Raw genomic sequence first — 13,367 nt, forward strand, 5'->3', positions numbered from 1 at the left:
TTGAATTTTTTTTTAAAAGCCACCTTTAGAGACCTTAAGAATTTTTTGGCGCTCACTCAGGTTTTAGTATTGAATATATCTTTTTACAACATGTAATATACCACATTGACTTGCATTAAAAATTAAAATACTTTGAAAACTTTTTTAACCCTTTCAGCCAAAATGAATTCCAAATGAAAACGGATGGGCTACAGAATATTGCTCTAGAAACCTATGTCTGCATCCATGGTATCAATAAAGTGTTGATTAATGTTCAAAGAAAATTAGTTTTGCAAAATCAACAATTATTTTTACAGTTATAGAAGTAACTACAGTTTGGACATAATTTTTTCCCAGTATTTGCATCATAAGATAGCTGCACCCCAAGCTCTGTGATGGTTTAACATGACGATATTGAGATAAAAAAGTATCAGTAAGGAAAATTCTTAACACATAATGTAACATCTCAAGCTACCTATAGAATGAGTAGTGTTGGTTTCTGCATGGGTCCTCCCTAAATAAGCAGTTGATTTCACTTGTTCTGTCCATTCATTTTTAGACTTTTTTTTTTTTTTTTGGAGGTACACCAGGTTCAATCATCTGTTTCCATACACACATCCCCGTACTCCCTCCCTTCCCCGACCCCCCCCCTCGAGTCCCCCCCACCCTCCCTGCCCCAGTCCTCCAAGGCATCTTCCATCCTCGTTAGACTTGATATTTAAGGATCAATTTGCTTCAGAGGATAGTTCTGGAAAATCCAGGCCACAATGAACAGGGCTAAAGTAGGATTTGGAATATTGAGAATACACAGCTTTAGGGAGATGCTGAAGGATAGAGATATGAATGCCCTCTATATTATTGTTACTAAATGCATTTGTTCAGCATGGTTTATTTGGTTTCTGCTTAAATTATATTGATTGTTATAAATATGATATTGTACAATTCTTTTTCTTCTTACCATCGCTAAATAATTTAAGACCTGTCATAAAGAAAAATGCCAACTCCTCAAATTTGACAGTTTTGCTTTTATATCAATACATGAAATTAAAATAAATTTCCTATTTAACAATATATATTTTAGGTAAAGGAATGTTATTAGCAAATATTATATTATTTCATAAAAGTTATCAAATTCTTATGTTAAAATTTATATCCATAAAAGGAGGCTCAAGAACAGAAAACTTGCACACTTGCTGTCAGCATAAACTTTAGTAAAAGAAAAAAAAAATCCATAGACAATATACCATCTGTCTCCTAAACCATGTGAAAAGAAAAGCTTTGAAAATTCAACCGCTGCTAATGTGACATATTGAAACATTAATCACCCCCTTAGGCCAATATAATTGTAGCTCCATGTTAATTACCTAACAATTAACAGCAGTAATTTCCAAGGGGCAATCAATGAATTAGCTTGCGATTTTCCCACAGATTTCAGTCCCACACTGCCAATCTGAATGCATTTCAAATTCCTCACTGTGGTTCATCAACGACACTTCTGGTGTATGAAATAAAAATTCATTTGCACCCTTACTAATTAGGCTCAACTATATCCCTATGTGTATTGCAAACTCTATTCACTAGCACAAAATCTCTGCCACAGGCATTTTTCCCCATTTAAAAATTCATTTTCTATTAAATTAGAAGGTCACCTAGCAGGAAAATGTACTAATCAAGATTTTATCACTAACGAATTAAAGGTTTTTAATAAGCAAGTTTAATTAAGTTATCCTAACAAGTGATAACAGCTATTTACAACTTATGGGGATATGAGCATGTGCACTGGAGTATTGAGAGTTTGAAATCATATTTCTTGAATTCAGATGCTACATATTCCATACACAGAGGGAAGCTGACTAGGTACATATGCATAAGATTGAAATATTTTCAAATATAAGAATTTTGGGGGGAGAAGAGGGGTACTTGCTTGGAAAAAATTAGTTTTCTATATTTTAAATAATAAAAGACAGAGAATATTCAATTGAACAGCATATTATCTGCTTTGCTTGACACTGTACTTGTACTGGTGTCAACTACATCTGTGTGTTGATAATTTTCCTTATATCCTAAATGCACAAATATGGTAGTTGATTATTCTCTCTTGAGATAATGATAAAAATTGTTCTCCCAGGCAGTTATGTATCATTTTAACAGACAAAAATATCATTTTAATGGAAAAACAGTATGGCACACATAAATTTCTTCTGAAAGTTTGCTATTCTCCACAAAGTAAAAGTGACACATGTATATAATATGTAACCATCTACCTGTTGAACTTACTAACACTTTGTTTTTGCCTTTACTATTGTCATGTGCATACACAAAAATTTTTGTTCCCTGAAGAATAGCCTCTTTTAAAATAAGTGATGGAGAGAGAACAGGGGAATGATTAACAATACGGCAATGGCAAAGTTCCAAGGCACCCATAGGCAGTTTTGCGATTCCATCACTGGATTTTTTTGTTTTAAAAGATTTATCCATCCAGATTCATCAACTCATAACTCAGTTCATTCACTCATGAAGCACACACCACTCTGAACATTCTATCTAATATAAGTCACAATTAAATATTTCATGCTATTTAATGGTGTCTTGAAATCTGTGTGAGGCATGCAGAATGGTGTAATGTTAACTGTTTTAAAAATGGAGAGAAGTCAGAATTTCCAGGAGGAAGAGCAAACCCACTGTCCTGTATGCTGTTCATAATGATTATTAATGAACACATGCATTGGGGTATAGATAATTTAAGGAGACTCAGAAAATGCAACCTAGAATATTATCAAATGCAAATCCTTTCACTCTCAGATTCTCTTTCTTTGAGCAAGGTTTGACACAAATTATGACTAAGTCTTGTTACAAGGCACTCATCATTAAATCATACAATTTTTAAACTCAGAAGAACCTTAAAAGGTTAATTTAAAAATGAAAGAACTGAAGTTAAGTGATGTAAAGTGACCTATTTATGGTCACACAACCAGTTAATGGCAGACATAGATTTACTGACCTGCTAGGCCTATGCCCTTTACACCACATTATGCTGCTACACTGTTAGTAATGTCATTATTTTTGTCATTAATGTCATATTTAGCAATAATTAATACATTTTATAAAGAATTTTGGGAGTTTGCCTCTTGCCTCCCTGACCCATTCATTCTTTTGAACCATTAACTGTTAAGTGGTAATACAAAGAACACAATAATACCTCTTTAGTCCTATATAATAATAAGCACCCAAGAAAGCCTCATTTACTGGCTTTGAAGGCACCCATTAAACTGACTTCAGTTCCCTATTATCCATCTCTATTTCCCACCAGTCCCTAATAACCTTACATTTGGACAAGGATTAGATCTTTCAAGTGAAAAGAAAAAAAAAAAAATACCACAGCCCTTTGTTAAATTTTACTTTCTGCAAAACGAACATACAAAATAACAGTACTGGAATTACCAAATTTACAGTGACAATTATATTGTTTTTTCAATTTATAAAATGTCTTGATATAACATCTAGAGACATGTCATAGTCATTCCTACATCTATGCTTTAACTTCATTGCTGGAATTACATTACCTTCTTCCTATTTGACTCCAATACATTCTCAAGACTCACATGCCCCTGAAATCTGGCTTCACTACACTAGGCTTCTTCTATTTTCTAAATCACTTACACTTTTTAATGAGTATATATCATAGGTTAGCTTTAATTACTAACTTTCAATATTTTATACATATATATATATCTCAGCTTAAATATCACTTCCTCAAAGAAATCTTATCTGATCTGATCAATCAAAAATAATACCCCCAGCCAAAATCTCTACCAATACCGTGATACTCTTTTATTATTTTAACTGCATTTAAAACTCTCTGAAATTATCTTCTTCATTTATTTACTCATTTATTTAGTGCCTTCTCCTTGCACAATGTAAATTTTATGAAAAAAGTGACCTTATCTTTTTAAATACTGTTCCCCTGGGTCTAGAACAGAGTCTGCTTCAAATCTTGACTCAACAGTGAAATCAAAGTTTTTCCTCTATGAAGGAAAAGACATGGATGTCTACACTGATTACTTCTGTCCAACATAGTCATTTATGGAAATCCTAGACAAAGCAATTATTCAAGAAGAAGAAATAAAAACTAGCCAAATTGGGAAGAAAGTAAAATTGTCTCTGTTGGCAGATGACATGATCTTATACATAGAAATAGACTCAATCAAAAACTGCTAGAACTAATAAATTCACCAAAAATTGCAGGATGCAAAATCAACATGTAAAAGTCAGTTGTTTCTACACACCAACAACTATATAAAAAGGAAATTAAAGAAATAATTCCATTTATAATAGAATCAAAAAATAAAATACTTAGGAATAAACTAAGGAAGTGAAAGATACGTATACTGAAAAACAATGATGAAAGAAATTAAAGCAGACACAAATAAATGGAAAGATATCCAGTATTCATGAATCTTAAGGTTTATATTGTTAAAATGGCCATGCTACCCAAAGAGATTTGTAGATTTAATGCAATCCCTGTCATAATTCCAATCACAATTTTTACAGAAATAGAAAAAAATACTCAAATTTATATGGAACCATAAAAGATCCTAAATAGTCAAAAAAAATTCTTGAAAAAGAATAAAGTTAAAGGCATCACACTTTCTGATTTCAAAATACATTACAAAGCTACACTAATAAAAAACAGTATGATAGTGGCTTAAAAACAGACACACAGACCAAAGGAGCAGAACAGAAAGCATAGATATAAATCCCAATATATATGGTAACTGACCTCAACAATGGTGTCAAGAATACATAAATGGGGAAAAGACAGTCTCTTCAACAAGTGGTGTTGGGAAAACTGCAAATCCACTTGCAAAAGAATGAAACTGAACTCATATCTTACACTATACGTGAAAATTAACTCGAAATGAATGAAAGTCTTAAAAATATGTTCTTAAACTGTAAGACTTCTTGAGAAAACATAGGAGGAAAACGTCTTGATATTGGTCTTGCTGACAATTTCTTGGATTTGACACCAAAACTATAGGCACCAAAATGAAGCATAGACAAGTGAAATACATAAGACTAAAAGCTTCACAGCAGAGGAAATGATCTAGAGGAAATGTTACAAACAGATGGGAGAAAATATTTGCAAACAATCTACCTAATAATGAATAATATCCAATATAAGAATCTCCTACAACTTAATAGCAAAAGAAACAACCTGATTTTTAAAATGTACAAAGGACTTGTGTAGCATTTCTCCAAAGAAGACATCCATATGGCCTCCAGACATTAAAAAAGATGCTCAAAATCCCTAATTCTTAGGGGAATTCAGATCAAAACCACAATGAGATGTCACCTCACATCTGTTAGTTCTTATCAAAAAAAACAAAATATAACATATCAGCAAGGAGGTGGAATAAATGGAATCCTTATATGCTGTTAGTGAGAATGTAGAATGGCGCAGCCCCTATGGAAACCAGTATGAAGTTTCCTCAAAAAAGTTGAAAATAGAACTGCCATATGATCCAGCAATTCCACTTCTGGGTGTATATCCAAAAGAATCAAAATCCATATCTCAAAGGGATGTCTGCACTTCTGTGTCATTGCATCATTATTTACAATAGCCAAGATACAAAAGCAACTCAAATGTCCATTGAGAGATGAATAGGTGAAGGAAATATGGACGATATATATCAGTGGAATATTATTTATAAAATTCCATCAATGGAATATTATTTATTCCATAAAGATAATTTCCTAAAAAGGAAAGTCATCCAGCCATTTGCAACAACATAGATGAAAACAGTGGACACTACCAAAGTGAAATAAGCCAGTCACGGAAGGACAAATACTGCATGATTCCATTAATATGAGGTATCTAAAATACTCAAATCCACAGAAACAGAGAATAGAATGCTGGTTGTTAGAGGCAGAGGGGTGGGTAAAACGTGGAATTGTTTTTCAGTAGGTATGAATTTTTTGTTACACAAAATGAATAAGTTCTAGAGACCTGTTGTACAACAAAGTACCCATAAGTTAACAATATGGTATCATGCACTTTAAGATATGTTGCAAGGATAGATTTTATGTTGTGTCCTTACCAAAAAAAAAAAGGAAGAAGAAGAAGGAGAAGGAGAAGAAAAAAGAAAAGAAAAACAGAAAAGAACACAAGGGAATTTTGGGGGATGATGATTATGTTTAGTACTTTGGTTGTGGTGATATTATTATGGGTATATGCATACATTCAAACTCATCAAAGTCTTTACACTAAGTAGAATCAACTTTTGTATATCAATTATACCTCAATAAAGCTTAAAAGAATGGTTAACTAGAAGGTCTGGAGTGGTCAGGCCCTGTACATTCTCAAAAAAGGTCTGACCCTTGACCTGTTCCTAGAAGAAAACTTCTAAGTTCTTGGAATATGCCACCTCATAGCAGTATCCTTGTTTAACCTGGGCCTTGATACACATCAAATAGTTTATCATGACAACGTAATTTATGGTGGGAGTCTTGGGCCATGCAGAATTAGTTTGACCTCTGGTGCGACTGGAGACTGAGGACCTAAGATGAGCCATGTGGGTGCTCCTTGCCCACCACCAGTAAAATCCCTGGACACTAAGGTTTGGATTAATTTACCTGATTGGCAATATTCCGTATGTATTGGTACACATCACTGCTTGAGTATTAAGTACTATTCATGTGATTCCGCTGGGAGATGATGATTGAAAGTTTGTTCCTGGTCTCTCCTGACTCTACCCATATGCCTTTTTCTTTTGCTGATTTTGATCTGTATCATTTCACTGTAATAAGCCATAATCATAACAGCTTTTCTGAGTTTTATGAATCTTTCCAGAGAACAATTGAACCTGAGGGTGGTCTTGGGGACCCTGGACATACTATGTCATCTGTAGGGTAACACAGCTTCCTGACTTTCAGAAGTGTTACAGTGTACTACAAACTTCTGAAACTTCATATGTTCTCCCTGCTGCCTAAACATCCCTGCAAACAGGCTATGCACACCCTGCCCAAGTGATCAGGCTCACCAGTGTCGCAGGGATGGCCCCTCCCTACCACAAGCTCTGCTTCCTTCCCTCCCCTGTCCGTGACCCGGTAACAATCAAACACACCAGTGAAATCCTCTCATACCTTGTCTTGTATTCTCCACTATGACCTTCAATTAAGGTATTTGCCCGTGGGTCCTGGATCTGCCTGGTCTAGCCCTACTCCTTTGGCACTCCCCCCAACCCCGTGTGGCCCTTCCTGGCATGTGGTAACTCTGTTTCTCTAGGACCTGTGAGTATAATAAACTTCCTTTTCTGGTGCCTTTCTTGTGTTCTTTCTTGTGGCCACATCTGACTGACCATCCCATAATAGAACACAGAATGTATAAGTAGAAGCTCAGAAATGTAATCTCAAGTATTTTTATTTGCATGGTGTTGGTGTGGTTTATTTGTTTGCTTATTTTTTTTTTTTCTGAAAAGAGGTGTTTTATACCCTCACTATAGCTTTTATTTTCACAAGTAAATAGAAGGGAATTACTTTGAAGCAGCTTATTGGCTTTGACTGCTGATCATAATATGACTGTTTGCAATTGCTTCAAATTCTAGAGATGGTTCCTTAGCACTCCCTACCTAAGTCCAAGTGTAAATATAGCCTCAGGGAAAAAAATGACAATTTAATGAGTGACATCTTAACAAATGGATAACCCTAATAGGTAGTACTCTTGCATTTCTTTCAAAACCTAATGTGAACCTACATAAAAACACATCATGCATGTATAAAATCTAGGATCTTTGGACTTATAAATGTCAGTAAAGGTAATAGCACATACTTCTTTTAGATACAAATTATCTCTCAGTTTAAATTTATTAGTATTCAACTTTTAAGCCATCCAAGCTTGTGAACATCACAATGGTTAGAAAAATTTTAAGTATATTTAGTGAAAAAGGACTTTATATATCTTTTGCTTGGGTTTCTACATACTCTGGTAGCAGTTTTTACTATTGCTGTTGAGACAGGCTCCCTGGTTTTCAAAGAATTTATAAATCCACTTATTTTCATCATCAATTTTTGAAATTGTCACTCTTTTGAAATATACCCCCAAGATGAGCCCATCATTTTGGTGCCAGCATGCTAAATAAGTCCATATTTAGAAATGTCAAAGATGAATGAAATAAAAAAATACATATTTTATGTATTCAAATATACGTACACATTTTATATCACCTGCAGGGAATTTCCATTACAATCTGATCAAAGATTACTCAATAAAGCAACACAAATCCCTAGAGAATTTTCAGTATTGTCTTTGAAATATACTGTTTTAAGCCATGACAAAAAGTAAAACTAGGTATAAAGGAAAAAAAAGGCAGCAACTGAAACAACTTCTTTAAAATGTAAAATGCAAGGAAACGGGAGAGATGTATATATTTAATGGAAAAAATAAATCCCCTGAATAACCAGTTTTTTCCTCAATTTGATTTGAACTTAATGATTCACAGAATTTCATTCCACCCAGAAAAGTATAGAGTACCTCTTTCACTTGTAAAAATATTGCCAGTTCTGAAAAGTCTGTTCAATTATCTGTCCTTTAATTGTTTTTTAATCACAGATAAGCACAGAAGTCCTAGTGCATCACCTCTTATTTTAAACTAGTCAATATGGGGCACAGTTTCAGTTTTGCCTCATGAAACACCCACAGAATGGCTTAGGTTAAAAAATTGAAAAGCATCTTTCACTTTCTTCTCTGTAGCAAGTCCTAGATACACAACACTCTGTCTGCAACAGAAACTGGACCTTAACACCCCAGGTACAAATCTCTGAAGCAATCAGGGCAAGTTTCCAAATGCTCTGGTTCTCTCTTTCAACACCTAGGGAAAACATTTTCCTGAAAAGAACTGAGCATGTTGAACAGGTAGCAATAGTGATGGGATGTATGTGTGTCCCTGAGATAAATTTCATGGAAAGAAAAATTCTTGGGAGCAGGGCTTACTAAGATTGAAGTTTACTATAAACTTCAGAAGTTACAGCAATTAAATCAGGTGGTTGGAGCAGGAGAAAAAGTGATCACAAGAGGGCAAAGGGGTACTAAATGAAGTCCACTCAAATCAGGAAATCGTATAGGACACTGTGAAAATTGTTACCTCTCAACAGTAGACTTGAAAATAATCTGACCAAACTGTGATTAAATCAGAGTCTGAGGAAAATATTGTGAACCAAGAACTTTACACTTAGGCAAGTTATTTTTATTATTGTTTATATCTTTCATTTTCTAAAAAAAGTGTGGAGATATGAATATCTACAGTAAAAAGGTAAAGAATACAATTTGCATAATCTACTGAAATAAAAGTATTTTATTCCAGTAAAAATATTTGAATATTATAGTAAGACTATTCAAAAAGGTGTCTATTTTCAAATAAGTATGTAAAAATCAATAGCTTTTTATGCCAGTAACAGCTAATTTAAACACATAATAAAACAGAAAATCCACTCAGAATAACAACAAAAATATGACATAGTTACAAACAAACATAGCAAAGAAATACACAAAAATTTACATAGGGATATACAAGAACTGAATAAATAGACAAATTATATCACCAAATAGTTATTTTAATATTGTGTAGAGATAATTTATTGATATTAATCCATATTTTAATGCAAGCATTTAAAAATGTTATCTATTCCCTTACCTAGTAATTTACTTTGAAAATTTTATTGTAAGGTGCTACTTATTACTGTATATAGAAATGCAGATGTAAATATTCTTGTTGTGGTGACTTTTATAGTAGTAAAATTGTCAAAAACAAATTAAATATCTGATAATAGCACACTAGCTAATCTATGATAAGTCAATATACTATTTTGAAGCCATTATAATGAACGTAACAATATAAAAAAAATAGTGTCATATTTGAACACCATGGTCTGTCTTAGTATGTACTATATAATTTTGTATTTAAAAAGGAAAAAAAGAAACTGAGTAATGACAACATTCTTCTTTAAACCAAAGAAATATCATTTAGACATTATTTTCCTCATATAATAGACATTCTTCAATCTAGGAAAATCCCTACAATAAGTTGCCAAGTCATTAAAAAAATGATAAATAAATAACCAACAATTATTTTGAAAATTATAAAATCATTGTAAAATTATAACGGAATTATGGAAAATTATACAGTCGTTATTATCCTAAATACAGAAATTCAAGTGAGATGTGAGTCTGCTCTGCTTATTAGTGCATTCCCATATGTCTTTCTCAGGCTTGGACCTAAAAAGAGCGTTTTGGGAGAGATGATCAAACTAACCTCGGCACCTCACACAGGAGAATGCCTGGAAATCTCAATGCATCACTGACTCCACACCAGGCAACCAGTGCCCCATCTCTGTGCTGCATCTTAGAGAGCCCTTCTCTCATCTTCCCTCAACTGTGGCACTGAGAGTGCTGCAGCATAACGTGAGACAAAGGATATTGCCTCGCAGGTCAGTAAACGTGGGTTCTGCTGCTGACTGTTTGCGTGATCATCCATAGGTCACTTTGCATTCTTTATATTCAGTTTCTTTACTTTTAAATTAAGATTTTGAGGTACCTCTGAGTTTAAAAATAGTATAACTTTTACCGTAACATTGGTATAGTTGCCGCCATCTTTACTTTTATAGCTGGTATCAAGGGAAGTTGATAATCAGAGCTTCTTTCCATCCCGTGTTTCCCTTGAGTTCTGCCAACACCTTGATTCACCTGTGTTTTTTACCTAGTGAAGGGACCCAAATTCTTATTTCCAAGGTCTAGATCCTCGGTCGTTCATTTAAAATTGACTTAGCGCACTGGCTGTTAATATTTATAAGCAAATCAAAGCAGGTTAAATTATACTGGCCAAGTTAGTAACACTCTTCTCTCCTCATTTACTAGCACGAACAGCCATAAATGGCCAAGGAGAAGGCTCAGCTTCCAATTTAGTGGCATTGTGACTGTGTTCCTTGATGGAAGCTTCCTCCTTTGGAAACAAGGGTCTTCTTACCTACTGGTTTCAAGGCTGGGGAAGTATGAACACTCGCACTGTGAATGGGCTGTTATATATGAGAGTAAAATGTACTCCAATTCCCTGGTTTCCAGCCCTGTGTTTTGTGGCTATGGTGGAAATAGAACCATATATATTGGTTTCTAGTATGAGACATATACCATACCCTATAGGAGAACTCTCACCTCAAATGTACTGTTCAAAATTATACCCACTGGAAAGATTTACCCTACTGTTGTCTTTCAGGATTACCCTGGCTGGAGCTGTTGGAAAGTATGGACCGTAGATATCCAGTCTGGGATAGTGCCAACATACCACGTAGATCCATCTGTAAACCAGGCCTCCAAATATTCATCTTTTGTTAGCTGGTTGTAAGAACTGTCCAAAAGCCAAAGGAGAGGTCCGAGAAGGGTAACAAAACAACAAGGGAAGTCTGAGCCAATTACTTGTGCAATTTGCTTGTGTCCTCTAGATCGAGTTGGACCTAGTATCTCATATACCATCCCAATTTAATAGTAGTGCATGCCCAACTTATTTATTCATTGGAATAGAAAACATTCAGTTTGTGGTATGCAGCTTAGGTTTAATATTCACTTGATGTCCTATCGTCAGATATTTAGTCTTTAACAGGTCCCATTAACCAGGAGTTGCTTCTGAAATGGAAAATCATTATTGACAGAGTGTGACAAGACACTGCTCCCAATTATGGATCTGCCCAATGTTTCCCTTACTGAAGCTCAGCATAGTTTCCATAAAGCATCCTTAAGTGCAAAAGACACTGAAGTGTCATTGGTCATGAATCACTGGTCATGAGACCAGTCTCAGGCAGCTTACACAGCAGCCTGGACTTGAAGAGCTCTCTCTTTTTGTGTGTCTTAATCTAAACTGGAAGCCTTATAGTTTACTCAAAAAAGTAATCAGAACAGTGTACCCAAACGTAGTACATATTGCCTGCAAAATCCAAAAAGCCCACTGTGTCTCTTTCTTTGTGGTAGGCAGTAGAAAGTGCAGCAACCTACCTTTACATTTGGAAAGTCTATTCCAATAAGCCCCAGAAAACTGAACATCATTTCACTGATGTGACAGGAGACTGGAGTTTCTCTCAACTTACTACCTCAGCCTCTAGCATATTTATATATTTCTAAGATATATAAGATATTTATTAGTTCTTGTTTCTCAAGTCAAATTAACATATTTCCATAAAAAGAATGGATGAGGTTGGAGTTCTGTGGAATATCAAAAGGCTCAAAATTCCAAATGCATGTTGATATAAATGTAATTTAAAACAGTGAAGATATATTACTCTCCCACCAAGGTGAAAGTGATCTACTTTTGATTGTGCTTATTAATATGGACAGAGAAAACCGTTTCTAAGTCAGTAGCTGCATACAATATATGGAATATCTATGCTCTCATAGATCCTATATCTGAAATGGCAATTGCAGTTGAAATCACTACCTTTCTAAAGTTTATAATAACCTGCGATCATTCCCAAGACCCACTTCATTTTCACACTGGCCAAAAGGAGAATTTAATGGGCACTCGGGAGATATCATCACCGTTAGCATCTTTGTTCTGTGGTGGTGGTACTACTAAGTCCTTTGGAAATTTCTTTTGGTTTGGTATTGTACAGTGTAGGAGGAGAGGAAAGCTAATGGGGGTGCCGGTGGAAGTGACATTGCAAGTGGCCTCCACTTTAGTTCTTCTACTATAACCACCCTTACTCCATGAGTCAGGCAACCACTGCAGAGATTGTACCAGTTGCCAATTACGTCTATGCCAATTGTACCTTCAGGAACTATGGAAATAATCAAAAGATGGCTCTGCAGACCTACTGAATCACAGTGAGAAAAGATTTTACGAAGGCTCTACAAACCCTCCTGCTGTCCAGTGGATCACAGAAGGTGTTTTAAATCCCCTGACATCTTTGTTAACTAAGACTCACAATTTAATACCATGATCCCACACTCAGAAGGAATGATTAACTTGCTTTCATATTATGCCAAATAATTAATTGTTTAATGGGTTGTTTAGGTTTACTTTTTTAGTTATTTTTTATATTTTAACTGTTTTCTGGTAAACATTATTTTTAAAATATAAATTATGTATATAATTAATAATTATTTTTAAATTGAGCAAATTAGCCTCTTCACCAAATAGGTTCTTTTTTCTTTCTTTTGCAAATTTTAATCCTTTCCTTGATCTTAGCAATAGCCTACTAGAAGTTACTTGCAAATATAAAAAGAAAGTATTTAATGTTCAAAATATTAAAAAATCAACATCAGATGCATTTAAACAATATAAGGCACGCATAGAACTAGTATTTGCATAATTTTAGGATGATAAATTTCAAATGGTAGAATAGTAATG

Source organism: Hippopotamus amphibius, chromosome 5 (genome assembly GCF_030028045.1).
Source record: "Hippopotamus amphibius kiboko isolate mHipAmp2 chromosome 5, mHipAmp2.hap2, whole genome shotgun sequence".
NCBI lineage: Eukaryota > Metazoa > Chordata > Mammalia > Artiodactyla > Hippopotamidae > Hippopotamus > Hippopotamus amphibius.